This window comes from Salvelinus alpinus, chromosome 18, assembly GCF_045679555.1.
Source record: "Salvelinus alpinus chromosome 18, SLU_Salpinus.1, whole genome shotgun sequence".
In the NCBI taxonomy this organism is placed as follows: Eukaryota; Metazoa; Chordata; class Actinopteri; order Salmoniformes; family Salmonidae; genus Salvelinus; species Salvelinus alpinus.
This window is the reverse complement of record NC_092103.1, coordinates 1,447,863-1,473,968: the sequence shown is the minus strand read 5'-3', so window position 1 is coordinate 1,473,968 and position 26,106 is coordinate 1,447,863. Positions and strand designations below refer to the sequence as shown.

Genomic DNA, 26,106 nt, shown 5'->3' with positions numbered 1-26,106 from the left:
TTGGGTAGCCTTCCACAAGCTTCCCACAATAAGTAGGGTAACGTCATGACTGATCCTGTCGAACGCCTTCTCCTGATCAACATTCAACACACACAAAGGTAGGTTTCTGTCTTTGGCCCAAATTATCACATCCTTGGTTAAGGGAGGATTGGATAAAGCAAGAATGGAGGAATTATTAAATAATATAAGCAAAAAACTGAACAAATTTAGAAAGGGAGGTATCCAAAAAGGAAATAGAGGAGATATTGAAAACTCTGAAAGCCGATAAAACACCTGGGAGTGATGGTTTACCAAAATAATTTTATTGTCATTTTTGGGGAATCCTAGGTGAGGATTTACTGGAGGTGTATAAAGAGATCTTGGTCGAGGGGATGATGCCGGAATCTTTGAGGTCTGGTGTAATAAGCTTAAACAAAGCTTGATAGAATCCTGAGCGTGCGTCATTATCTTATTTTTTGATAACTTTACCCCACCCTATTCATAATATGGAAATGAAAGACTTTCTTTGTTTTTCTTTAATACTTTGAAAAAAAAACTTGGAACATTTTTCATCTTGTTCTTTTTCTGTTATTTTGGCCAAAAATATAAAGTTCTTGACCTTTGTTTCAATGTTGTGTTCTATTTTCTTTTGGATGTTTCTGTATTCCTCCCCGCACACCTGCTTACCCTCATTTATTTCAGAACATATAGCCTGTAATTCATCTTGCAGTTTTTTCTCAAGATGCCTCTTCCTTTTTTTCCTTTTTCTATAAATTTGACTAAAATACCTTATTTAGATTTTTCCGCACATTCCAGCTCCTTCGTGTTTAACTTCATAAATCCTCTTATCTCCACCCCTTTAATTTCACAAGAAGCCCCAATTGTGTCGTGGTCAAAACCAGTTTGGATATATGAAGAAACTCGAGCTTTGGATGGTCTTGGAAACAAACAGATAATCTAATCTTTTGCTTGCTCTTGAGTTTCTCCATGTATGCCCTATACCTTTTATTATTATGTCTTCTATATATGTCTGCCAAGTTGTAGTCACCCAAAACATGTTTTAAATAATGTGCAGTAAAATCATATTCCCCTTCTAAGTATGTGTTGAAATCCCCCCCCATCACTATGCGGTTTGTGCACAGAACATTGGGTTAATGCTTAAAGAAATCTAACCTTTCTCCTTTTAATGCAGGAGCGTACATGTTTACTAGGCGCAGCTTGTTGTTTAGCCTGCCATCTACGTATACAAGCCTCCCTGGAATAGGGCATAGACAGAGTGGAGATCGTACTGTCAATATCCTCTAGGGGCACAGGGACAGATGAGTCGTTCAAATACAGGTGGGCCACCTCAGCGGCACTGTCTTTTACCCCCATCGCTCGCTTGCCCGCCCCCCACCTCACTCTGCCGCTCCCCCTTCCGCTTCACCCTTCTCTTCTTTCCTTCATAGGGGTCTGGCCTCAGCTCTATGATTGCCCCCTCACCTGTCAGCTCCTCCCCATCCTGCCCGGGCGGGAGCGACATAATGGAGGTAGAGGTCTCCTCCCTGCCCTTGATCCCAAGACCGGCAGATTCTCCACCATCTCTACTAGGGTCCCGAGCCCCTCCACCTCATCCATTGAAGACCCCAGCTCCTCCGTTCTGCCCCAAACCTCCTCCACCTCCGGCTGCTAGATAGTGGACTCCTTCCTTCCGCTGGCGCCAATGGTCTCTCCTGCTCTTTCCTCTCTGGGCACTCCTCCCTAGCCCCAGGGTCCTTCCTCCCTGCCACCGCCTCGGCATACGACTGCCGACGGGACGGGCAGTCCCGGAACAGGTGCAGCCTACTACCACACCCGTGGCACTCCTTCGGCTCCCTACAGTCCTTTGTCTCATGCTCCCCCGATTTGCAAAATCGGCATTTCCCCGCACTGCAGGCAGCCGTGACGTGCCCATACTCCCTACACTTCTTGCAAAAAGGGGGTTGACGGGTGTAGAAGAGCATCCCCCTGTCTGAGCACAGTGAAAAGACCGCCGGGGGATGGAGGAAGCCGTCAACCTCTTATCTGGCCTCAGCAGTACCTGGAACTGGCGGCGGCCATTCCAGAACCCCAACGAGTCCTTCATGTACCTTGCCCCCGACGTTACATCACAATACTGGCCCAGGAACGCTCCTACCGCAATGTCCGCCACATGCGGATTGTACATATGTACATTGATCATCCTAAAGTTCGTCTTTGCCAAGCACGTTATGTCAAAGAATGACAAAGGCCTCTCCCCAGCTGCCGCTTTTGCTCTGTCCATCACCACATCTTCTGTGTGAAGAGTCACGTCGTATGCCTCCTCCATAGAGTTGCCCTGGAGAAACATCACCTCTGGGATTCTAAGTTTCAGGGCCCCCATCAGCACGGTTCTCCCAAATGTATCTCTTGGCATTCGTACTTCTTCTTCCTTCTTCCAGGCAAACCGAATAGTGTTCTTCAGTCCAGTCCTAGGTATCGACCCAGTGCTGCTGTTGTTGGCCATCTCCTCATGAAAACAGCTGTAAATCCACGTTTCTTTCTGGAAAAAAATTAACGTGATCTACCTCTTACGCCCTCCGGCCATTGGCTTTTAACTCAGCGAGCTTTGAGGCACCGCAGTACCGAACTTGATCTGAGCCAAAAGGCCGAGAAGCGATAAGACCCCCTGCACCCGGGGGTCTCGGCGGACCTCAGCGGTTTGGCAAAAGTTGGCTCCTCCCCACCCAACATTTCCCTGGTGACAGGCAGGTGTTTTTTTTTAAGTCGCCAATGCATCTTTAGGTCACTAGCTCTTTACGCCTAGTGCGACGACTATTTGTTTAAAGCCCGGCAAATACGCCAGTCGTCGTCGTCGGGCTTGAACTCAATTGCCCGAGTGACTACTTTGAGTGGAAAAATACATCCACCGGTCGGCCCGATTGAAGACAAACGCCTGAGCAAAAAGTCTCGGCGTCATCTCTGTCAATTTCTCTTGAAACAAGATATACCGGGCTCTGCCAGAAGCAAAGCCCTTCCAAAAATACGTTGAACTCGTGAGTATAACTCTCCACGGAAGTCTTTAGGAAAAGGCGAAAGGCTTGTGCGTAATGAAGAGAAACCAGGGGGAGATGTGGTACCCCCCTACCTCCCGCCCCGATGGGACAAAGCATGCCTGCCCTGGCGACCCACTCGCACCTGCCACCTCACATGAACTGAAACACAAGCCTCACTAGAGGCCTCCTCAGACAAGCCGGCAATGGGTAGATGTACGCCAAATACAAAAGAGACGGCAATACATCCACCTTGAGAACCAGGACCTTGCCTAAAAAGGACAACGACCTAGCCCTCCACATCGCTAGCTTCCTCTGTACCACTGCGATACCCATGTTCCAGTACAGCGTCGCTGAGCCGGAGGTCTCAAAATGGACCCCGAGAATCCTCAGGGCCCCGTTACAGAGAGAGAACCCACCGGGCACATCCGTCCTACCACGCCATCTTACGAAAAACTTGACGGAAGACTTAGTGTGGTTAAGAACCGCTCCCGACGCTCGGGTGAAGTCCCCAATAATGGCAAGGGACCTTGTCAGACACGAGTCCTTGCAAGGAAGTGTCGTCGGCGTACTGCGTGAACTTAAACGCGCAAACCACCGCTTCCAGGGATCAGCAAGCCCTCCACCCCTCTAATGGCAGCCCCCAGAGGCTCCATGTACAGAACGAAGAGGAGAGCCGAGAGCGGGCACCCCTGCCTGACCCCTGACGAGAGGTCAAAAACATCACCCATGTTACTGTTTACGCTTACTCGGCACCCCGCTCCGACTGAATCCGTACTCCGTATAAAGTACGGATCCATCCTATAAACTTCTCCCCCAAATCCTAATCTACCAAACACCCTGAAAAGAAAGGATCTATTCACGCGATCAAAGGCTTTCGCCTGATCTAGCGCTGCTACCATTAAAGGCAACCCTCTATCTTCTACCCAAGCGATGGAGTCCCTGATCAACTGTAGGTTCCATCTAATAGAGCGTCCCTCTACCCCGCACGTCTGATCCTCTTGGACGACGTAGGGAAGGGCTGTGCGCAACCGGTCTGCTAGAACCTTTGCTAGTAGCTTATAATCTACGCACAGCATGGTCAAAGGCCACCAGTTGCCAAGGTCTGTGGCGTCCCCCTTCTTGTAAAGAAGTGACAGCACACCGACGGCCATTGATCCCCCCGGGACGCCCGTCTCGGATGGCCTTCAAGACTTCGAGGACCACCGGTCCGAGTATCCCCCAAAACTTGAGGTAAAACTCTGCCGGCAGCCCATCCATCCCAGGCACCTTCCCTTTTCCCATCCTCCTGAGAGCGCTCTCAACCTCTTCGAGGGAGATCTGAGCCTCCATCGCTTCTCTAATGTCCTCCGGCAATTGCCGGGACAAGTGTTCTAAAAACACACTTCCCTGCTCTACATCTACTTCCCTCTCCTTAAAGAACCCTCGGAATTGGTTAGTGGTCACTCTGACCATCTCCTCTGGCTCTCTAGCTACACTACCATTTTCTTCCCTGACCCCGTACATTACTTTCCTACTCTGTTTTGCCCTAACCGACTTAAAGAACATAGCGGAACAAGTCTCGTTATGTTCTAAAAACCCACTATGCGCACGCTCCAGGAAAGCTCGAGCCTTCCGCTCCTGCAGCTCCCTGAGTTGCGCCTTCAGGGCAGTGGATCTCTCCCAGTCGACCGACCCGCCGAGGTTGCCTGCCTCGTACTCGAGCTCGAGCAACCGTTGGATATGGATGCCACCTCCCTCCTTTCCTCCCTTTTTCTCCTCTTACAATATCCTATAATAAAGACCCTAATCCTTACCTTGACTAAATCCCACCACTCTAACACCCCCTCGCACATGGACCGGAGGCCTTCAAGCCCCCGAAACACATCAATAAAGGCATTAACGAAAGCTTGCTCATCCAGCACATCCCGATCTAATTTCCAGTACCCCCTACCGAAGAGGCAGACTGGAGAACTCACCTGCAGGAGCACCCCGTCGTGATCTGAAAAGAAAACAGGCAACAGCCGACCAGACAACTGACCCAAAGACCTGGATAGAAAAATATAATCAAGCCTCCGAGCAACCCCCCGGGAGTTGCGCCAAGTGGGACCAGCCAGTGTCGGAGTAGTGTAGTGTGCAGGCCTCCATCAACCAGACCATGGCAAGCCATTAGCCCGGTGATGGCACCTGCACTGCTATCCCCCCCAGCCCTAAATCTATATTAAAATCTCCCCCTATCACCAACTGCCTATTTGTGTCCACTATCTCCCTCCTGTCTGCCGCCACCTGTGGCCCGTACACCCCAACTAATCTATATCTACAATCCCTTAATGTGACATCCACCTCCAAAACCCTCCCTTGCATAACAACAAAAGTATCCTCAACCTTAACCTCCCTATTCCCAAATAATATCCCTACCCCCGTAAGAGTGAACCCCCCTATACCCCAAACTGATTCCCCCTTATCCCACTCCCTCTTAAACCTAACAACATCCCCCTCATCCCTTAGGTGAACCTCCTGTAAAAAAACAGAAATCAAACCCCACACCCTCTAAATAACTAAAAACCGCCCTTCTTTTAACCCTATCCCTCAACCCCCTTACATTTAAACTAACAAAAGTAATTTTATCCATAATGAAAACATCAAACAGAACTACTTAAAACAAAAACAGGAGGCTCACCCGATGCTCCCCTGCTCCATGTCCTCCGACAGGGATGCAAAAGTGATCCCCTCGTCTGATGAATACAGGTCTTCCTCAGTTGAGGCCCTCTGCTCGCACCCAACTAGAGACACCCTGTTTCCCCCTTCCTCTATGTCCCCCATGTCATCTGCCCATGATGCCGGGAAAGGGTTGGGGTTTCCTGCTTCCCTGAACAGCCCTGCGAACCTCCATCCCCAGGAGGCAGAGAGAGTGGAAAGCGTCATGTCCATTTCCACTAGGGGTAAAGGTAGGGAAGAGTCCTGCGAGGACTGGGGAGCCACTTCAACGGCAATGTCTTTTCCCCCATCGGACGCTTGCCCGCCCTCTCCCCCAAGCCTCCCACCTCATTCTGCCCCTCATCCTTCCGATTATTCCTCTTTTTCTTGCCGACTTTGGGGTGCTGCTCCAGCTCCGGTATCTCTTCCCCGACTGACAGTTCCTTTTCAGCCTGCCCGGGCATGAGCAGGGCATCGGAGTCCGAGGCCCACTCCCCTGCCCTTAACCCCAACACTGGAAGGTTTTCCACCATCTCTACCAGGGCCCCAAGCCCCTCCCCATCAAGTGATGAGCCCATCTCCTCCAATCCGCCACCTGCCCTCTCCTCCGGCTGCTGGACAGCTGACCCCTCACCTCCTTTCACTGACGGCCCCGATTCCACCTCCTTCCCGGCCCTGGCACTTGGAGTGGGCGTTGGTGACGATGGTCTCTCCTGCTCCTTCTCACTAGAACCTGGGTCCTTTCTCTCCAGTTGCTCCCCCACAGACACTCCTCCTTCCTTTTGGAAAAGTTTTATTAACACATTTCCTTTAAAAACAGCATTCTTCACATCATTTTATACACAAAAAAACGTCAATAAAGCACAAAACACAGCATTTGAAAGTTACATTTAAATTTGTTAAAAAGTACACGTTAAAACCAATGAAAACAACCATGAATAAAAGTGCTTTTCTTGTAAAAAACATCAAATCTGTAAAAGCCATTTAAAATGTGTACTAATGATCTAGCAAAGGTAAAATGTTTTTTAAGACATGAAAAACATGTTAAAAAGTCACTTTGTTAAAAGGCGGTCTTCGGTCCTTTGTACAGGAGCAGGGTGAGTCCTTATCAAACTCGCCTCGTCCTGCTCCTCTGAATCAACTACCGTCCCGTCCTTCGGGGCCCAGAGGAGATCGGGGGCACGCGGGTGTCCTCGCCATGCCCCGTGAGTGCATGACGGCCCTGACCGGGAGGATCTCGTGGGCGACCATCCAGGACAGGTCCCGATGCCGATTCAGGAGAGCAGAATGGGCCACGTTACGCCAAACCGTTGTGGGCTCGCCTATAGCAAGCCCGCGTACTGGACACACTGGTTCCCGATCCTGCACAAGAGAGAGAAGAGAGCGGTGTTTAGGTAAAACCGTGACTGCTTCTTTTTCCAGTTTAAAATGTCTTAAACATTTCTGGAGCTGGGCGTAGTGAGTGGGGAGCAGGAAAGAGACTGGGGCTCGTAGGTCGACTGGGATCAGCCTCAGAGTCCTGGGGTAAGATCCCAGCCAGAACCGTGCGAGGGCCTGGGTCTTGTTGTTGACCGGGGAGGTGGCAAGAGTCAGATGTAACGCTGTGTAGCGGCTGCCTAGGAACAAGTAGAGGTCAGGCAAGCCTTTCCCCCCCTTGGACCTGGGCCTCTTGACCACCTCCCTCCTCAGCCTCTCCCACTTGCTTCCCCACAGGAAGTAAAAAAGCATCCGCTCCAGGGCTAAAAGACTCCTTCGAGGGGGGATAAAAACAGCACTGATTAATAAAAGCACAGGTAAAATCACAGCTTTAATGATTAAAACCTTGCCCTCAAAGGTCAACTGTCTTAGTCCCCAAAAACCCAGTCTCTGTCTTACTGTCCCCAAGATCCCACTCCAGTTACCGCTCCCTCCTCCCTCCCGGTCAAACTATACCCCCAGTACCCTTATGTCCGTCATTTTGACTGTCAGAGGTAGTCTGGTCAAGTCTGGGTCTGCCCACGTTCCGAAAAATTGGGCCTCTGTCTTGTCTCTGTTCAGTCTCGCCCCAGAGGCTCGTCCGTACCAGTCGGTCCTGTCCAGGGTCCTGTCGACGGATAAAAGGTCGGTACATAAAATGTTGACGTCGTCCATGTAAAAAACGCACTTGGCGGTCATCCCCCCACTCCCTGGGATACCCACCCCACTGATCCGTTGGTCCCTTCTCAAGACCTGTGCCAGTGGTTCAATACAGGCCACGAACAGAAGAGGAGATAACGGACAGCCCTGACGGACGCTGCAGTGTCCTCCCACTGCTTTTGACAGATGCCCATTTACAAGGATTTTGCTGGTGATGTCCCCGTACAGCAGTCCCGCCCAAGCTTAAAACCTGTCCGGGAAACCCATTTTTTGCAGTACCTTAAAGAGGTACTGGTGCGAGACCCGATCAAAGGCTTTTTCAAAATCTAAATTTAGGACTACAAGCCGCATGTTTCTGTCTCTCGCATAACAGATGGCATCTCGGATCAGTATCAGGCTGTCCGTGATCTTCCTTCCGGGAATGGCACAGGTTTGGTCCGGGTGGATCACCTCCCCTAAAACAGAAGACATTCTGAGTGTTAAAACCTTGGTAAAAAGTTTACAATCAAAGTTTAAAAGGGTTATCGGTCTCCAGTTCTTCAGGTCCGTCCTGTCGTTTTTCTTATATAAAAGAGTCACAATCCCCACTCTAAAACTGTCAGGTAGTCTGTCAAGATGTTCAAAGTCAGTAAAAACAGTCAGAAGTTCGTCGGCTAAAACATCCCAAAAGGTCAGATAAAACTCCAAAGGGAGCCCGTCCTCCCCCGGTGATTTACCCCTCTTAAAATGCGTCAGTCCTTTGTCCATTTCTGTCCTCGTCAGGTCGTCTGTTGGGTAGGGTCTTGTCAATGTAGGTTAAAATGTCCTCTTTTACCCCAAACAGTTCCCCATAAAAATCCTCGACTACTTCTTTTATTCCCTCTGTATCTGTTTTTAAAACCCCATCTTTATTTTTTATACCAGTCATTAACCTACCCTTACTAACTATTTTCTTAAAAAAGTACCTAGTGCACTTCTCCCCCTCTTCTAATTCCCTTTCCTTGCTTCTTAAAATAACTCCCTTGTTTCTCTGTTCTGCTAAAAGTGCCATTTCCTTCTTTACTTCTTTAATTTCTTGGTTAAAATCAAGGCCCTGTTGGCATAGGTTAAAATACCTTTCCAGTCGCTTTTGCAGTCCCACCATGCGTCTATCTTTTTCTCTGCTTTTTTTCTTTCCTATCTCTCTAAAGAAGGTCCTCGTCCTTCCCTTCACCATTTCCCACCACTGTGCTCGTGTGTCAAAGAAGTCCTGTAGCGTCTGCCACTGGCTGAACTGCTCCCTGTACTGACTAACTACTCTTATCATCTTCTAAAAGGGAGCAGTTCAGTTTCCAGGGCCCTCTTCCCACAGTCACACCCGAGGTTAGTGAAAGGGTGCACGTCAGCATTACGTGATCTGAGAAGAAAGCAGGGGTTATTCTAGCATCAGTTGGGGGACAGTCCCGGGTAAACAGATAATCAATGCGAGAGGCTCTGGTGCCGTCACCACTGGTCCAGGTGAAGCCCTCCTCTCTTGGATGCAGGGTTTTAAAACAGTCAGTCAGTTTAAAATCCCTGCACAGCCCTTGCAATAAAACACTTAACCTGTCTACCTTAAAATCCTCTCCTGCCCCTCTCCTGTCTGCTCTACTTAAAACACAATTAAAATCCCCACCCACCACTAGAGGATCCCTCCCTAGCATGTGGGACTGCAGGTCTTCTAAAAGTGCGCACCGGTCATGTTTGTCATTAAAACCATACACATTTAGCACATTAAAATCCCTCCCCATAAAAGTACAATTGGCTAAAAGAGCGCACCCGCCTACCACCTGTGGGGTCTTGATTAAAATGGCAACACAGTCATTCTTGTTAAAATTGGAACCACTCCAAATGGAGGGCCCGTGCTGCCACTTATTCTCCCATTTACTGTAAGAGGATAAAAAGGGTAGACCACAGTCCTGTAATAAAAACACATCTGAGTTAAACCTTTCTAAGAAGGATAAAATCGACTGTGCTCTTACTGCTGTTTTCACGCTCCTCACATTTATTGTGGTGATTTTAAAAGCCATAAAAGGGGTGAGTAAAAACAGTGCTAAAAGAAAAGAAGGCATTTGTACAGTTAAAAGGGGGTTAATTTTCAGGTACTTTCTCTCTCTCCCTCCGGGGCAAGGGGGGGTGGCAGGGAGAGGAGGTTAAAACAGGACTTAAAAAGGAGATTTGATTGGGGGAGTTGGAGGGGAAGGTTATAGGTTCTTCCTCCCCCTGGGAGCTCTCCCATTCCACTTTTCCCTTTTTCTCATCACCCTGTTCGGGGTCGGAGAGCTCCTCTGCATTTCTTTTTCGTGGGGGGAGGTGTTCCTCATGACTCTCCCGTACCTCCTGACACCGTCTCCATGGTGCTTTCCGACACCGACCCATTAATGTCTGACCCACTTGGGGAGCTCTCACTAAAAATCTCTCCGGAGCCGTCTTTCTCGGCCCTTTCTCCTTCAGGGGTCACATTGGTCTGGGGCAGGGGGGTTGAGGTGGGGAGGGTTTTGTCCTCTCCTCCCACTTCTTCCACCACTGCACCTTCCGCGCCTCCACTACAGCCACCACCTCCACCCCTACCGGCTCCACTACTGCCTCCTCCACCACCACCGGCTCCTCCACCACCACCTCGGCAACTGCCATTCCAACCCTCTGGCGCTCGAAAGCCCGGTCCGCGGCCGCCCCCTCCCTCCTTCCAGCCTTGACCCTATTGGCCCAGGAGGAGGGGCAGTCGTGGATGAGGTGGGACCGCTCGCCACAGAGGTTGCACGACCTTCCGTTCGTGCACTCCTCGTAGCGATGGCCCACCTCCCGGCACTTCATGCAGACAACCTTTTTACAGGCGTCTGCAAGGTGGCCATGGCCCCCTAGTGAACATGGCCCCTGTTCTCTCCGAGGACTATGGTGGATGGGATGGCTTTCAACCCACCATAGCCCCCAGGGTCCTCCCTTTGCTGGACAGTGACCCTCCAGGCCCCTGTCCAGATCCCATCAAGATCCTTCACCTGGATCAGGGGACCTTTCACGTTGCAGTACCTACCCAGCCATACTGCAAAGTCCTCCGGATGTACGGTTTCAATAACGGTTTTAATGCTATTATCCGTCAGCTTGGTCACCTCAAACATCGCTGTGAGGGACCCCTGGGTGTTCAGGGCGTTCTGGAGTTTCCCCCAGAACTCCCTCAGGAAGCTGGCATTGGCAAAACTGACATCGAAGCCTTTCCCATAGGGGAGGGCTAAGATGCAGTTTACCTGCGCGGGATGAAAACCGAGTTCTTTTTGGAGGAATTTTCTGGAGAAATCCAATCGGGATAACTCCATTTATTTTTCCTCCCTTCTCCTTTAAGAGGAGGCGCACTGCATGGTGCCTCCTCATGCCAGCCTGTGCTGCTGACATGATGGAGGCCCACTCCCTTTACAGCCCAACACCAGTGAAACGGGAGGGTGTTGGGAAGAAGGGGGAGGGGGGAGGGGGGGTTGGGAAGAAGGGGGAGGGGTGGAGAACAACCGAGGGAGCTAGCAGGCTCAGCTAGGCTACGCTAAACAGGGCCTACCAGCACCACGTCACACACAACAAACTATCTAGCACAGCACCAAGCTAATCTTATTAACAATGGGAAGGGACACAAGGAGGGGATTGTTTTATATTTTTTTTCCACAAAGGGGAAGGGCACAAAGGGGAGAGACAAAAAAGAACCACACACACTGAGCAAGGGCTAGGAGGCTAGCGGGCCACACCAGCAGGCCAGACTAAGCTTACCAGCTAGCCGGCCCACAAGCCAAGAGGCCCCTCAACAAACAAACAAAGCACGCAAACCAAAAAAAGAGGGACAAACTAGGGGGTAAGACTGAACCAAAATAATTTGGGTAAGGGAAATAAATGGATAACAAAAATGGACACACTGACCAACAACACCTGCCAAACTTGGGGGCGGAGAAAGCTAGCAAGCCTCACCAGCAGACCAGGCTAAGCTAACCCGCTAGCAGGCCGGCCAGCAAAAGGTCCCCCAGTTGACAACACAAGACAACAAGGAACTGAGACAAAAGGCAATTTAGGGGGTAAACTAAGGGTACAAGGTGGATAGGGACAAGGGGAACAAGGAAAAGACAGTCAGACAAACAAACAATGCCTGCCACGCCTAAAGGGCCAGGAGGTTAGCAGGCCAAGCCAAGCTAGAGCTAGCAGGCCAACAAGCCAGGAAGCCACTCCTGCTAGCAGGCAACACAAAACTCAAAACAGTAGAAAGAGCTAAGGGGGGGGAGGGTAGGATACAAGGGGGAGGAGAGATGCAGAACAGAACAAACAAGGGAGAAAAACTAAAATGAAATTAAATAATAAAGAAAAAGACCAGAGGGCCTTTAAACTCCCCCTACAGGTGATGGTGCACCTGTAGTCCACCACCTAACCCAGGACAAAGAACCGACAATGGTGAGACAAAACAACAAAAATGACAAAAATAATGATTTTAATAAAAATAAATAAAACAATTTCCCGCGCGCCCTCCGGCCTGCGATTGCTTCTCCAATCAAGTGCAGCACTGTCAACGTGACCACACTTGATCTTAGCCAAAAGGCCGAGAAGCGATAACCCACAAATGGGCCCCTGCACCCGCCGGGCACCCGGGGGTCTCGGCAGACTTTGGCGGTTTGGCAAAAGGTGGCTCCTCCTCCCCACCCACCCACCCAACCTTTCCCTGGCGACAGACAGGCGGGTGTTTTTTTTAAGAAGTCGCCAATGCGTCTTTAAGTCACTAGCTCTTTACGCCTAGTGCGACGACTATTTGTTCAAAGCCCGGCAAATACGCCAGTCGTCGGGCTTGAACTCAATTGCCCTTAGCGACTACTTTGAGTGGAAAAATACACCGGTCCGATTCAAACACAAAGTCAAACGCATGAGCAAAAAGTCTCTGCGGCGGCGTCATCATCTGTCACTTTCTCTTGAAACAAGATATACCGGGCTCTGCCAGAAGCAAAGCCCTTCCAAAAATACGTTGAACTCGTGAGTGTTCCTCTCCACGGAAGTCTTTAGTAAAAGGCGAAAGGCTTGTGCGTAATGAAGAGAAACCAGAGTCGTATGGAAGTCAGAGGTCGGGCCCGAGACACTCTGTGCACTCTAGGCCGGGCCGGGATCTCGCGGGTGGTCACCCAACCCACTCTGCCAACTTTTCGAGGGCTGTGTGTGGGTAAAAAGTCAGACAGACACACACAGACACATTCACAAGTAAAATGGCGGGAAACGGGGGAACCCACGAAAAGCGCTTCGCCCTACTTTCACTTTGGATGTTTCTTCTTTTTCCTTTCTTTCTGCTGCTAGCTAGCTGTTTAGAAACCTTTGTGTCTTTTTTCCTTGACAATGGGAGAAATGTGTTGCACCGTTCCCGGAAGTAATGCAATACCGGGTCGATGCGTGGAGCGGACGGAGCAAGCCCCATTTCCGACTCCCTGTTCGAAAAATCCATTTAATATGTAGTCCCCCGATGGGGGACGTATCAGATATTAAACTGATAGGAACAGATTTTTTATAAATGTCTTTATTACCATCATTGCACAAGCAAACCTTCAATACTTCAAATCAATTACATAACAAATGGTAATTTCAAAACTATTAAACAGTAATCATGGGAGCATCTTCCCTCCCCACCCACAAAATACCCATACACACACCAAACGAAACAAAGAAACTCACCCTATACTCCCCTTCTCTATCCCGACCGACGGGGACGCCATCTCCACTCCTGACGCTCCCCCGTCGGTCACCAGACGTTTTTTTTAAAAGAAAAAATAATTTATTACGTTCAATACCATTCATTTTTACAAAATCATATTTTAGCAATCAAAATCAAATAATGGCATTATTTTGAAATCTATTTACAAAATCAATCAACGAACAAAAATCCTCAGGGGAGCATCATCCCTCCCAGTCATTCCTAACCAATACCTTTCCCTTTCTCCCCGTCCCTAATCTATCCCCTTAAACTATCTAAATCAATCCCAGCCCTAATCCCCCCTTCCACCTCTCCCGGGCAGCATGCTGCCCCCACTTCAACTCCTCCCTCTTCATCCTCCCCCTCAATTCTCCTTCCACCCTTCTCACTATCCCTTCCACCCCCCAATCTTTCCCTGTCTTGACCAAGTTCTGCCTGGCTTCCCACAGCCCCCGCTTAAAGAGACTCATGAGAAGCCAGAGCAGAAACCTGTCCCTATCTGTACCCCTCGCTCTCCCTACACCTCTCTCTAACCTAGCCCAAGTCAACACAAAATCCCCTCTTACCATTCCTAACAACACCTGTGCCCTAGCCCATACTACTCCGGCACAGGCACAGTCCCAAAAGGCATGGCGCACAGTCTCCTCCCTGCCACAAGAGGATCTTGGACAGGTGGGGGATCGCGCCAAGCTATGCCGGTACATAATGGAACGTACCGGCAAGCACTTGTGGAGGCTCAACCAATTCAGGTCCTTGAGCCTGTTGTCCAGGCCCTGTGCCTGCACCCCCGCCGGGATGCCCACCACAGGAGCCGGACTCCCTGCCTGTCTGTCCTCCTCGAACAGGTGCCTGTGGTCTAAACCTACTCGGGCAACTTCAACCTCGGGGTGCGCACGCAACCACTTGGCCGCATGACCAAAGTGCCATGGCAGCTGCTCCGCCCGAGGACCCGTGTTAGACCACACCATTACGCTTCTCGCCTGGTATGAGAAGAACACCCGCAGGAGGTAACCGGACGGGTGAATTACCGGATGAGCAAGCTCTGTCAACAAGAAAGAAACAAAAATTGAATCCAGCTTGAGGGGGAAATGTGGTAACCCCCTACCTCCCTCCCCGATGGGACAGAGCATGCGTGCCCTGGCGACCCACTCGTACCTGCCACCCCACATGAACTGAAACACAAGCCTCACTAGAGGCCTCCTCAGACAAGCCGGCAATGGGTAGACGTACGCCAAATACAAAAGAGACGGCAATCACGTCCACCTTGAGCCACCAGGACCTTGCCTATAAAAGACACACGACCTAGCCCTCCACATCGCTAGCTTCCTCTGTACCACTGCGATGCCCATGTTCCAGTTCAGCGTTGCTGAGCCGGAGGTCTCAAAGTGAACCCCGAGAATCTTTAGGGCCCCGTTACAGAGAGATAATCCCCCGGGCACATCCGTTCTACCACGCCATCTTCCAAAAAACTTATCGTTAGACTTTTCGTGGTTAAGAACCGCTCCCGACGCTCGGGTGAAGTCCCCAATAATGGCAAGGGACCTTGTCAGGCACGAGTCCTTGCAAGGAAGTGTCGTCGGCATACTGCGTCATCTTAACACGCAGCCCGCCACTTCCAGGGATCAACAAGCCCTCCACCCCTGTGTCTGCCCTTATGGCAGCCCCCAGAGGCTCCATGTACAGAACGAAGAGGAGAGCCGAGAGCGGGCACCCCTGCCTGACCCCTGAAGAGTGGTCAAAAACATCACCCATGTGACTGTTTACGCTTACCCGGCACCCCGCTCCGACATATAATGTACGGATCCATCCTATAAACTTCTCCCCAAATCCTAATCTACCTAACACTCTGATAAGAAAGGATCTATTCACGCTATCAAAGGCTTTCGCCTGATCAAGCGCTGCTACCATTAATGGCAGACCTATATCTTCTACCCAAGCGATGGAGTCCCTGATCAACTGTAGGTTCCATCTAACAGAGCATCCCTCTACCCCGCACGTCTGATCCTCATGGACAACGTAGGGAAGGGCTGTGCGCAAACGGTCCGCTAAGACCTTTGCTAGCAGCTTATAATCTACACACAACATGGTCAACGGCCGCCAGTTGCCGAGGTCAGTTGCTTCCCCCTTCTTATAAAGAAGTGACAGCACACCAACCGCCATTGATCCCCCCGGGACCCCCGTCTCAAGGATGGCCTTCAAGACTTTGAGGACCACCGGTCCAAGTATACCCCAAAACTCAGCCGGCAGCCCATCCATCCCAGGCACCTTCCCTTTTCCCATCCTCCTAAGGGCGCTCTCAACCTCTTCTAGGGAGACCTGAGCCTCCATCACGTCTCTAATACCCTCCGGCAATCGCCGGAACAAGTTTTCTAAAAACATACTTCCCTGCTCTACATCTATTACCCTCTCCTTAAAAAACCCCCTCCTCCCCCTCCCCAGCGCTGTAGCTGGTTTGGAAGAGAATCGGGGAGGCTGAGTCCCCAAACGAAAACCCCCCCACCTCCTCCTCTACCCAGTCCTGGGCCTTGTTAGGTGGTTCCCCACACACCAGTAGTTGAGGGCCTGGGGAAACCAGCGGCTACCCAGAGGTTTCTTCCTCCGCCATCGGTCTCTTGGCCACCCCCTCCGTCTCACTGTCGACCACTCGCACCTTCCTCTTCCCTCTTTTCTTTGGCGATGGCGGCAGGGGAGATATACCACCCTCCCTCCCCGCCAGTCCTCCACCATACCCCTCATCTCTTCCACCAGAGCACTTTCCCCCACTCCCTCCCCCTTACACTGGCCCTTCCACCTTCTCCTCCACACCTCCTTCGCTTGCTTTTCTCTCATGGTCCTCCACTCTCTTGCCTTCTTCCGCCACTTTTCCCTCCTTTCTCCTACTCCCGTGCCTTCCGTTTCCGCCTCTCCTCCTGCTGCCGCTCCTTTCTCCTCCTTCCTTGCGGCCTTCCCCTCGGGCCCCGTGCTTGGGTAATGGGACGGCCTTCCTTCCCCTCTTCTTCCCCCATCCCCCGCTCTTGCTCCCCCCCAGCTGCAGACGCGTATGAACCCTGACGAGCCGGGCACTCCCGCCACAGGTGTGCTGACGAGCCACACCCATGGCACGCCTTAGGCTCGTCACAATCCTTCGCCTCGTGCTCTGTAGATCCACAAAATCTGCACTTTCTTGTGCTGCACGAGGCGAGGATGTGGCCATAGGCCATACATCGCCTGCAAAATGGGGGCTGACGTGCGTAAAACAACGTCCCCCTGTCAGCCCCCAGGGAGAACATTGCAGGAGGATGGAGGTAACCACCCTGCCCCTTTGGGTCCTCCCTGAGGAGGGCCTGGAATCCTCTCCTCCCATTCCAGTACCCCAGGGAGTCCCTGAGGAGCCTGGCCGAGGATACCTTGTCCATATACCTCCCAAGAAATGCCCTCACCTCCTCATCCTTGACATGAGGATTATAAATGTTGACAGTCACCACCCTAAAGTTATTTCTCACCAGGCTTGTTACCTCATAGTTGCAGAGGGGTTTTGCTCCTTAAACTTCCCTCCCCTTTTTCATCATCTCATCATGCTTGGCCTCCGTGTGAAACGTGACATCATAGGCCCTCTCCATCGGATTACCCTGTAGGCATAGAACATCCTTCACTCCTAACCTTAGAGTCCCCTTCATGATTGTCCTCCCAAACGTCTCTCCCCCATGGCTCCACCTCCTTGTCCGTCCTTGCAAATCATGATGGTATTCGCTAATCCAATCCCAGGAACCGATCTGCTTGTATTGTTCTGTGTCATCTTGTCCAAAAAAAGCTCTCTTCTTGCAGAAGCCAAAGAAAAGTGTAAACCGGATTTACGGAAGAAAAAAAATTCCCACAAAAAATACACTTTATCGCCCTTCTATCTCCATCCTTTCGACTCAGCGAGCTCTGGGGCACCTCGGTACCAAGCTTGATCTGAGCCAAAAGGCCGAGAAGCGATAACCCACAAATGGACCCCTGCACCCGCCGGGCACCCGGGGGTCTCGGCAGACTTTGGCGGTTTGGCAAAAGGTGGCTCCTCCTCCCCACCCACCCAACCTTTCCCTGGTGACAGACAGACAGGCAAGCAGGCAGGCGGGTGTTTTTTTTTTAAGTCGCCAATGCGTCTTTAAGTCACTAGCTCTTTACGCCTAGTGCGACGACTATTTGTTCAAAGCCCGGCAAATATGCCAGTCGTCGGGCTTGAACTCAATTGCCCTTAGCGACTACTTTGAGTGGAAAAATACACCGGCCGGTCCGATTTTAAAGTCAAACAAACGCAGGAGCAAAAAGTCTCGGCGGCGTCATCATCATCTCTGTCAATTTCTCTTGAAACAAGATATAGCGGGCTGTGCCAGAAGCAAAGCCCTTCCAAAAATATACGTTGAACTCGTGAGTGTTCCTCTCCACGGAAGTCTTTAGTAAAAGGCGAAAGGCTTGTGCGTAATGAAGAGAAACCAGAGTCGTATGGAAGTCAGAGGTCGGGGCCCGAGACACACTGTGCACTCTAGGCCGGTAACTCGCGGGTGGTCACCCAACCCACTCTGCCAACTTTTCGAGGGCTGTGTGTGGGTAAAAAGTCACAGACAGACACTCACTCACTCACTCACTATCCTGGCCAACGGTTTATTTTTTTAAAGTAAAATGGCGGGAAACGGGGGAACCCATGAAAAGCGCTTCGCCCTACTTTCACTTTGGATCTTTTTCCTTTCTTTCTGCTGCTAGCTAGCTGTTTAGATAGCTTTGTGTCTTTTTTTTAATTTTTATCCTTGACAACGGGAGAAATGTTGCACCGTTCCCGGAGGTACTGCAATACCGGGTCGATGCGTGGAGCGGACGGAGCAAGCCCCATTTCCGACTCCCTGTTCGAAAAATCCATTTAATATGTTGTCCCCCGATGGGGGACGTATCAGATATTAAACTGATAAGAACAGATTTTTTTTTTTATTTTTACATTTTTAATTAAACCAAACCATTCATTTTAAACATTCCACATTTTCCAAAATACTGTACATTTCAAGACACGGCTAACAATAAACCGAGACATGGAAATAACAACAGTAAATACACTTTGGACCAACCACTGCAACAGGCCTTTTACTCATAAAGGTACTTCCAGCGTTCCTTAGAAGCATGGAAGCCGTATCTGTCCACATCGAAATCATATCTTTTCCTCAAATCAGCTCTAACCCTACTAACCACTCCACCCACTCCCCAGTCCACATTGGATTTAATCAAAACCACCCTTGAATCCCACAGAGCCGTCTTCCCCAAGGAAATCAGTAGCCAAATTAAAAAGGATCCCCTCCCGCTCCTGATCCCCAAACCCCGCCCCAACATAACTGCACCTAAAGACAGAATCCCCAGTACCTGGAAGAAAGAGCCCAAATCTCCCCAAACCCTCCTGGCAAAGGAGCACTCCCAAAAAGCGTGACGAAGCGTCTCCTCACCTTCACACCCCTCCCTTGGGCATACCTTGACCTTTGACAGGCCGTGCCTGTAAAGGACCTCCCTAACTGGCAGTCGCCCATGTACACACAACCAATTTAAATCCTTCAACCTGTTAGAAAGACCCTTCTGCTGAATCGCCTTCCACATAACCGGTCCCACCCCATAGACACCAACAGGACCCCGCTTAGCCACCAAGGTCCTGTATAAAGCCCTGTGGTCCAGGCAGAGCAGACCCTCCTGGCACTCAGTGTGCCTTCTGCTCCACTTCACTGCATGTTGGAAATGAGACGGGAGGGTTTCCGCCTTAGGTCGGGAGTTGTCCCAGGCTACCAACCTTCGCAGAGGGAAAGATAGCCAAAACAAACCAAAAGCCTTGAAGCCATGGTTGCAAGGGTTAACCAGACTTTTACATATCGAAGAAAAGAAAATAGTGTCCAACTTCAGAGGGAGGTCAGGAACTCCCCTTCCTCCCTCCTCCACTGCTTGCACCATCCAGTCCCTTTTTACATACTCATAGCCTCCCCAAACAAAAGAAAAAACGGTTCGCACTAACTCCTTCCTGTAACGAGGAGGCAAAGGAAAAACATAGGCCAAATAAACCAAAGACGGAAGAATGTCTGCTTTAATAACCAGAACCCGTCCACTCATAGAGAGCCTACGAGCTTTCCACAGGCCCACCCTGGTGCGCACTTTGGCTATCCTCTTTCCCCAGTTGATGCCCTCGCTACCTGCCACTTCAAAATCCACTCCCAGGACCCTCATAGGCCCCGAGCAGAGCGGGAGGCCACTGAGGCCTTCCTCTCTCCCAGCCCACGGTCCAAAAAACTTAACTGAGGATTTCCCCAGGTTGACCCTAGCCCCAGATGCCTGTTCAAACTCCCCCAGGACCTCCACCGCCCTGGCGACACTCCCCTCGGATGTCAGAAACAGAGTCATGGCGTCCGCATACTGTGAGATCTTGACCTCTGAAGAGCCCCCGCCAGGGGGCCGGAGGCCCATAATACGTACGTCCGCCCGGAAAGCTCCCGCCAGAGGCGCCATGTACAATACAAAGAGGAGTGGAGACAAAGGGCAGCCTTGACGTACCCCAGTCTGCTGAGGAACCACCTCCCCTACATGCCCATTTACTAAAACCCTACTTCCCACTGCAGTATATAGAATCCCCACCCACCTCAAGAACCCAGCCCCAAAACCCATCCTTTCCAAAACTGAAAAAAGAAACCCATGGTGCACCTTATCAAAAGCTTTTTCCATGTCTAAACCCACCAACATGAGATGCACCCCTCTGTCCTGGGCCCAAGCAATACAGTCTCTCACCAAACTCAGGTTCCAATGTATGGACCTCCCCGCCACCCCACAGGTCTGGTCCTCATGTATGACATGGGGCAGAACCTTCCTTAGGCGGCCCGCTAGGACACGAGCTACCACCTTATAATCTGCACACAATAGCGTAATGGGCCTGTAATTCCCCAGGTTATCCCTTTCCCCTTTCTTGAAGAGCAGCGTCAAGACCCCCTCCCTCATTGAAGACCCCAGGAGCCCTGAATCATACACCGCTTTAATTACCGAAAGAAAATCTCTGCCCAAAATCTCCCAAAAGGTAACATAAAACTCCCGAGGAAGCCCATCGTAACCTGGCACCTTGTTACTTGGTAAACCCCGCAAAGCAGCCTCAACCTCCTCAAGCTCGAAAGGGCGGTCGAGATCAGAAGCTGCCTCCGGGGGAACCTTTTTCCTTAAAAAACCTAAAAAAACACGCTCTTTCGAACCATCTATGTCCTTCTCCCTGAAGGATTCTTGGTAGAAAGAGGACGCTGCTTCCACCATCCCCTTTGGGTCAGAAACCACCCCCCCCCCCCTTCTGTTCTCAACTGAGCAATAACTGCTTTGGCACGGGCGGCTTTAATCTGTTTAAAAAAATATGAGCTGCTAGCCTCACCAAACTCGAACTTGTCTCTTTGACACCTAAAGAGAAAGTCCCTGGCCTTCCCCTGAAAATACAGCCCCAACTTACTTTTTAAAACCTCCATCCTCTCCACATCCCTCCCCTCACCCTTATTCTCAGCTGACACCAAGACAGTCAGCTCCCGCTGAAGCTTCTGAAAAAACTCCCTATCTGCTCGGGCCTTAGCGACACAATGCGAAATGGCCAGTGTGCGCACATTGCGCTTTACGCACTCCCACCATTCAACTATGGAACCAAAAAAAGGCTTGAGGTCCCCCCAAATCTCATAATGGGAAATAAAAGCTTCCCTAAAAGAAAGATCCGCCAAAATTTTGGAGTTTAGTTTCCAAAAACCTCGTCTACCGAGAACACTACCTTGACTTGGCAATGGTCAGAAAACCAGACCGGAGACACAGTGACTTGTGATATTGGCACAGATACAGGTAAAAAAAAATTATCTATACGACTACGGGAACCCCTTGAGTTTGCCCATGTCATTCCCTCCCCATTGGGGTCGCAGACTCTGAAAGAGTGCCTAAAAGAAAAATCTTTAACCACAGAAACCAAATAGGGTAGACTAAAATCCCCATTGCCTTCGATAGAGACATTGAAATCCCCACCCAAAACCACAGTTCGGTTAGTTACACAAACATCTGGCAGAGTCAGAAAAAGATATTTTCTACCTCGAGGTTCAGCAGGTGCATAAATGTTAATAAAAAGAAACTTCGCCCCCCTCCAGTCTACATCAACAACTAAAACCCTCCCCTCTATGACAGAAAAAGAACCCACCACACAAAAATCCCTATCCCCAAAACAAAATCCCCACCCCAGAGGAGTGAACCCCCCCTATCCCCCATCTGGACTCTCCTTTCGCCCACCCCCTTGAAAACACAGAAATATCCCCCATGTCCCTTAAATGAACCTCTTGTAAAAAAAACAAACCTGGAAGGAGATACAGGAAAGGTACTGAAACACCCCTCCTCTCTTCCCCATATCCCTTAATCCCCTTACATTCACTGTTACTATTGTAAACAAAGTCATAAAAAAGAAGAAATAACTAAAAGAGATCACCCATACCTACAGTCTGTCAGATAGGAGCCTCCCCCATCCCGAAGTCACTCACCCCTTCCAGGTAATTGTCACTGTTCGGCGTGCCTGGCGCCACGAAAGAGCGTTCAGGGCTGGAAAATTCCACACAGGTTGATACCTGTCCACTGACCTGCGATGCTTCCCCAGGACTGGAAGAGTGGTCTCCCCTGGACCGTACCTGTGCACCGTCCAATGAAGCCTGCTCAGGATTGGTGTCCATCTCCGAGGTGCCTGTCCCAGGAATCGCAGGAACCAAACAGGGCCCATGGACCTGCTCCCCAGACCCAAGTGCGTAATGAAGAGAAACCAGAGTCGTATGGAAGTCAGAGGTCGGGGCCCGAGACACACTCTGTGCACTACTAGGCTGGCATCTCGCGGGTGGGTGGTCACCGAACCCACTCTGCCAACTTTTCCAGGGCTGTGTGTGGGTAAAAACTCACAGACAGACAGACTCACTCACTCGAAATTTAAACGTTTTTTTTTTTTTTTTTTTTTTTTTTTTTTTTTAAGTAAAATGGCGGGAAACGGGGGAACCCACGAAGAGCGCTTCGCCCTACTTTCAATTTGGGTGTTTCTTCTTTTTCTTCCTTTCCTTCTTCTGTAGCTAGCTGTTTAGATAGCTTTGTGTCTTTTTTTGTCCTTTACAACGGGAGAAGTGTGTTGCACCGTTCCCGGAGGTACTGCAATACCGGGTCGATGCGTGGAGCGGACGGAGCAAGCCCCATTTCCGACTCCCTGTTCGAAAAATCCATTTAATATGTAGTCCCCCGATGGGGGACGTATCAGATATTAAACTGATAAGAACAGATTTTTATTTTTTTTGAAAAAATAATTTATTACATTCAATACCATTCTTTTTACAAAATCATATTTTAGCTATAACAATCAAATAATGGCATTATTTTAAATCTATTTACAAAATGAATCAACAAAAACCCTCAGGGGAGCATCATCCCTCCCCTTCATTCCTAACCAATATGTTTCCCTATCTCCCTGTCCCTAATCTCTAAATCTCCCTTACATCTCTAAATTAATCCCAGCCCTAAACCCCCTTTCCACCTCTCCCGAGCAGCATGCTGCCCCCACTTCCTCTCCTCCCTCTTCATCCTCCCCCTCAAATCTCCTTCCACCCTCCTCACTATCCCTTCCACCCCCCAATCTCTCCCTGTCTTGACCAAATTCTGCCTGGCCTCCCACAGCCCCCGCTTAAAGAGACTCATAATAAGCCAGAGCAGAAACCTGTCCCTAACTGTACCCCCCGCTCTCCCTACACCTCTCTCTAGCCTAGCCCAGGTCAACACAAAATCACCTCTTACCATTCCTAACAACACCCGTGCCCTAGCCCATACTACTCCGGCAAAGGCACAGTCCCAAAAAGCATGGCGCACAGTCTCCTCCCTGCCACAAGAGAGTCTTGGACAGGTGGGGGATCGCGCCAAACTATGCCGGTACATAATGGAACGCACCGGCAAGCACTTGTGGAGGCTCAACCAATTCAGGTCCTTGAGCCTGTTGTCCAGACCCCGCGCCTGCACTCCCTCCCAGACCACTTCCGAGATACCCACTACAGGCGCCGGACTCCCTGCCCGTCTGACCTCCTCGTACAGGTGCCTGTGGTCTAAACCTACTCGGGCGACTTCAACCTCGGGGTGCGCACGCAACCACTTGGCCGCATGGCCAAAGTGCCACGGCAGCTGTTCCGCCCGAGGACCCGTGTTAGACCACACCATTAAGCTTCTCGCCTGATACGAGAAGTACACCCGCAGAAGGTAACCGGACGGGTGTATCACTGGATGAGCAAGCTCTGTCAACAAAAAAGAAACAAAAATTGCGTCCAGCTTGAGGGGGAGATGCGGTACCCCCCTACCTCCCTCCCCGATTGGACAGAGCATGCCATCCGCGCCATCCTACCGCGCCATCTTCCGAAATACTTAACAGAAGACTTTGCATGATTCAGAACCGCTCCCGACGCTCGGGTGAAGTCCCCAATTATGGCAAGGGACCTTGTCAGGCACGAGTCCTTGCAAACCAGCAAGGAAGTGTCGTCGGCGTACTGCGTCATCTTAACACGCAGCCCGCCACTTCCAGGGATCAACAAGCCCTCCACCCCTGTGTCTGCCCTTATGGCAGCCCCCAGAGGCTCCATGTACAGAACGAAGAGGAGAGCCGAGAGCGGGCACCCCTGCCTGACCCCTGAAGAGAGGTCAAAAACATCACCCATGTCACTGTTTACGCTTACCCGGCACCCCGCTCCGATATATAATGTACGGATCCATCCAATAAACTTCTCCCCAAAACCTAATCTACCTAACACTCTGAAAATAAGGTCTATTCACGCTGAATCAAAAGCTTTCGCCTCGACTCAAGCGCTGCTACCATTAAAAGGCAGACCTCTATGCTTCTACCCAAGCGATGCGAGTCCCTGATCAACTGGAGTGTTCCATCTAATAGAGCGTCCCTCTACCCCGCACGTCTGATCCTCATGGACGACGTAGGGAAGGGCTGTGCGCAAACGGTCCGCTAAGACCTTTGCTAGCAGTTTATAATCCACACACAGCATGGTCAACGGCCGCCAGTTGCCGAGGTCAGTTGCTTCCCCCTTCTTATAAAGAAGTGACAGCACACCAACCGCCATTGATCCCCCTGGACCCCCGTCTCAAGGATGGCCTTCAAGACTTCGAGGACCACCGGTCCAAGAATACCCCAAAACTTGAGGTAAAACTCACCCGGCAGCCCATCCATCCCAGGCACCTTCCCTTTTCCCATCCTCCTAAGGGCGCTCTCAACCTCTTCTAGGGAGATCTGAGCCTCCATCACGTCTCTAATGCCCTCCGGCAATCGCCGGGACAAGTGTTCTAAAAACACATTTCCCTGCTCTACCTCTATTTCCCTCTCCTTAAAAAACCCTCGGAAATGGTCAGTTGTGACCCTGACCATTTCCTCCGGCTTTCTAACTATACTGCCATTTTCTTCCCTAACCCCATGCATTACCTTCCTACTCTGTCTAGCCCTAACCGACTTAAAGAACATAGCGGAACAAGTCTCATTATGTTCTAAAAAGCCATTATGCGCTCGCTCGAGGAAAACTCGAGCTTTCCGCTCCTGCAGCTCCCTGAGCTGCGCCTTCAGGGCTGTGAATCTCTCCCAGTCAATCGACCCGCCGAGGTTGCCTGCCTCGTACTCGAGTTCGAGCAACCTTTGGATACCATCCACCTCCCTCCTTTCCTCCCTTTTTTTCCTCTTACAATATCCTATTATAAAATTCCTAATCCTCACCTTGACTAAATCCCACCACTCCAACACCCCCTCGCACATGGACCGGAGGCCTTCAAGCCCCCGAAAGAAACAAAAAAAGGCGTCAACAAAAGCTTGCTCCTCCAGCACATCCCGATCTAACTTCCAGTACCCCCTACCGAAGAGGCAGACTGGCGACCCCACCTGCAGGAGCACCCCGTCGTGATCCGAAAAGAAAACAGGCACCAGCCGCCCAGACAACTGACCCAAAGACCTGGATACAAAAATATAGTCGAGCCTCCGCGCAACCCCCCTGGAGTTGCGCCATGTAGGACCGGCCATTGTCGGAGTAGTGTGCAGACCACCATCAACCAGACCATGGCAAGCCATTAGCCCGGTGATGGCCCCTGCACTACTATCCCCTCCTACCCCTAAATCTATATTAAAATCTCCCCCTATCACCAAGTGCCTATTTGTAACACACAGGGGCGTCAGACAGTCCACCATCTCCCTCCTGTCTGCCGCCACCTGTGGCCCATACACCACCACTAACCTATACCTACTAGCCCTAAACGTGATATCTGCCCCCAAAACCCTCCCCTGCATCACAACAAAAGTGCCCTCTAATTTCACTTCCCTATTCCCGAACAAAATCCCCACCCCCGTTAAATGAACCCCACCTATTCCCCAAACTGACTCCCCCTTATCCCACTCCCTCCTAAACCTATCAACGTCCCCTCCATCCCTCAGGTGAACCTCCTGTAAAAAACAAACATCAAAACCCACCCCTTCCAAAAAACTAAAAACCGCCCTCCTCTTAACAAAGTCCCTCAAACCCCTTACATTTAAACTAAACAAATTAACAGACATATTCATTAATAAAAATAAAAACACCCAAC

At 50.6% G+C, this 26,106-nt stretch overlaps 5 non-coding genes and 1 pseudogene across 5 annotated transcripts; all 6 read right to left on the bottom strand.

Moving 5' to 3' along the window:
• Positions 1 to 2,968: 2,968 nt before the first annotated feature.
• On the bottom strand, positions 2,969 to 3,085 carry LOC139544687 (U5 spliceosomal RNA). Its single transcript, XR_011668926.1, has one exon. It is a non-coding gene; the product is annotated as a U5 spliceosomal RNA (small nuclear RNA).
• Positions 3,086 to 12,742: 9,657 nt separating this feature from the next.
• On the bottom strand, positions 12,743 to 12,859 carry LOC139544686 (U5 spliceosomal RNA). Its single transcript, XR_011668925.1, has one exon. It is a non-coding gene; the product is annotated as a U5 spliceosomal RNA (small nuclear RNA).
• A 289-nt stretch (positions 12,860 to 13,148) lies between these two features.
• Positions 13,149 to 13,342, bottom strand: LOC139544684 (U2 spliceosomal RNA). Its single transcript, XR_011668923.1, has one exon. It is a non-coding gene; the product is annotated as a U2 spliceosomal RNA (small nuclear RNA).
• A 4,496-nt stretch (positions 13,343 to 17,838) lies between these two features.
• LOC139544685 (U5 spliceosomal RNA) lies at positions 17,839 to 17,954 on the bottom strand. The gene has a single exon (XR_011668924.1). It is a non-coding gene; the product is annotated as a U5 spliceosomal RNA (small nuclear RNA).
• A 316-nt stretch (positions 17,955 to 18,270) lies between these two features.
• On the bottom strand, positions 18,271 to 18,464 carry LOC139544683 (U2 spliceosomal RNA). Its single transcript, XR_011668922.1, has one exon. It is a non-coding gene; the product is annotated as a U2 spliceosomal RNA (small nuclear RNA).
• A 4,164-nt stretch (positions 18,465 to 22,628) lies between these two features.
• Positions 22,629 to 22,806, bottom strand: LOC139544682 (U2 spliceosomal RNA; annotated as a pseudogene).
• Positions 22,807 to 26,106: the final 3,300 nt, after the last annotated feature.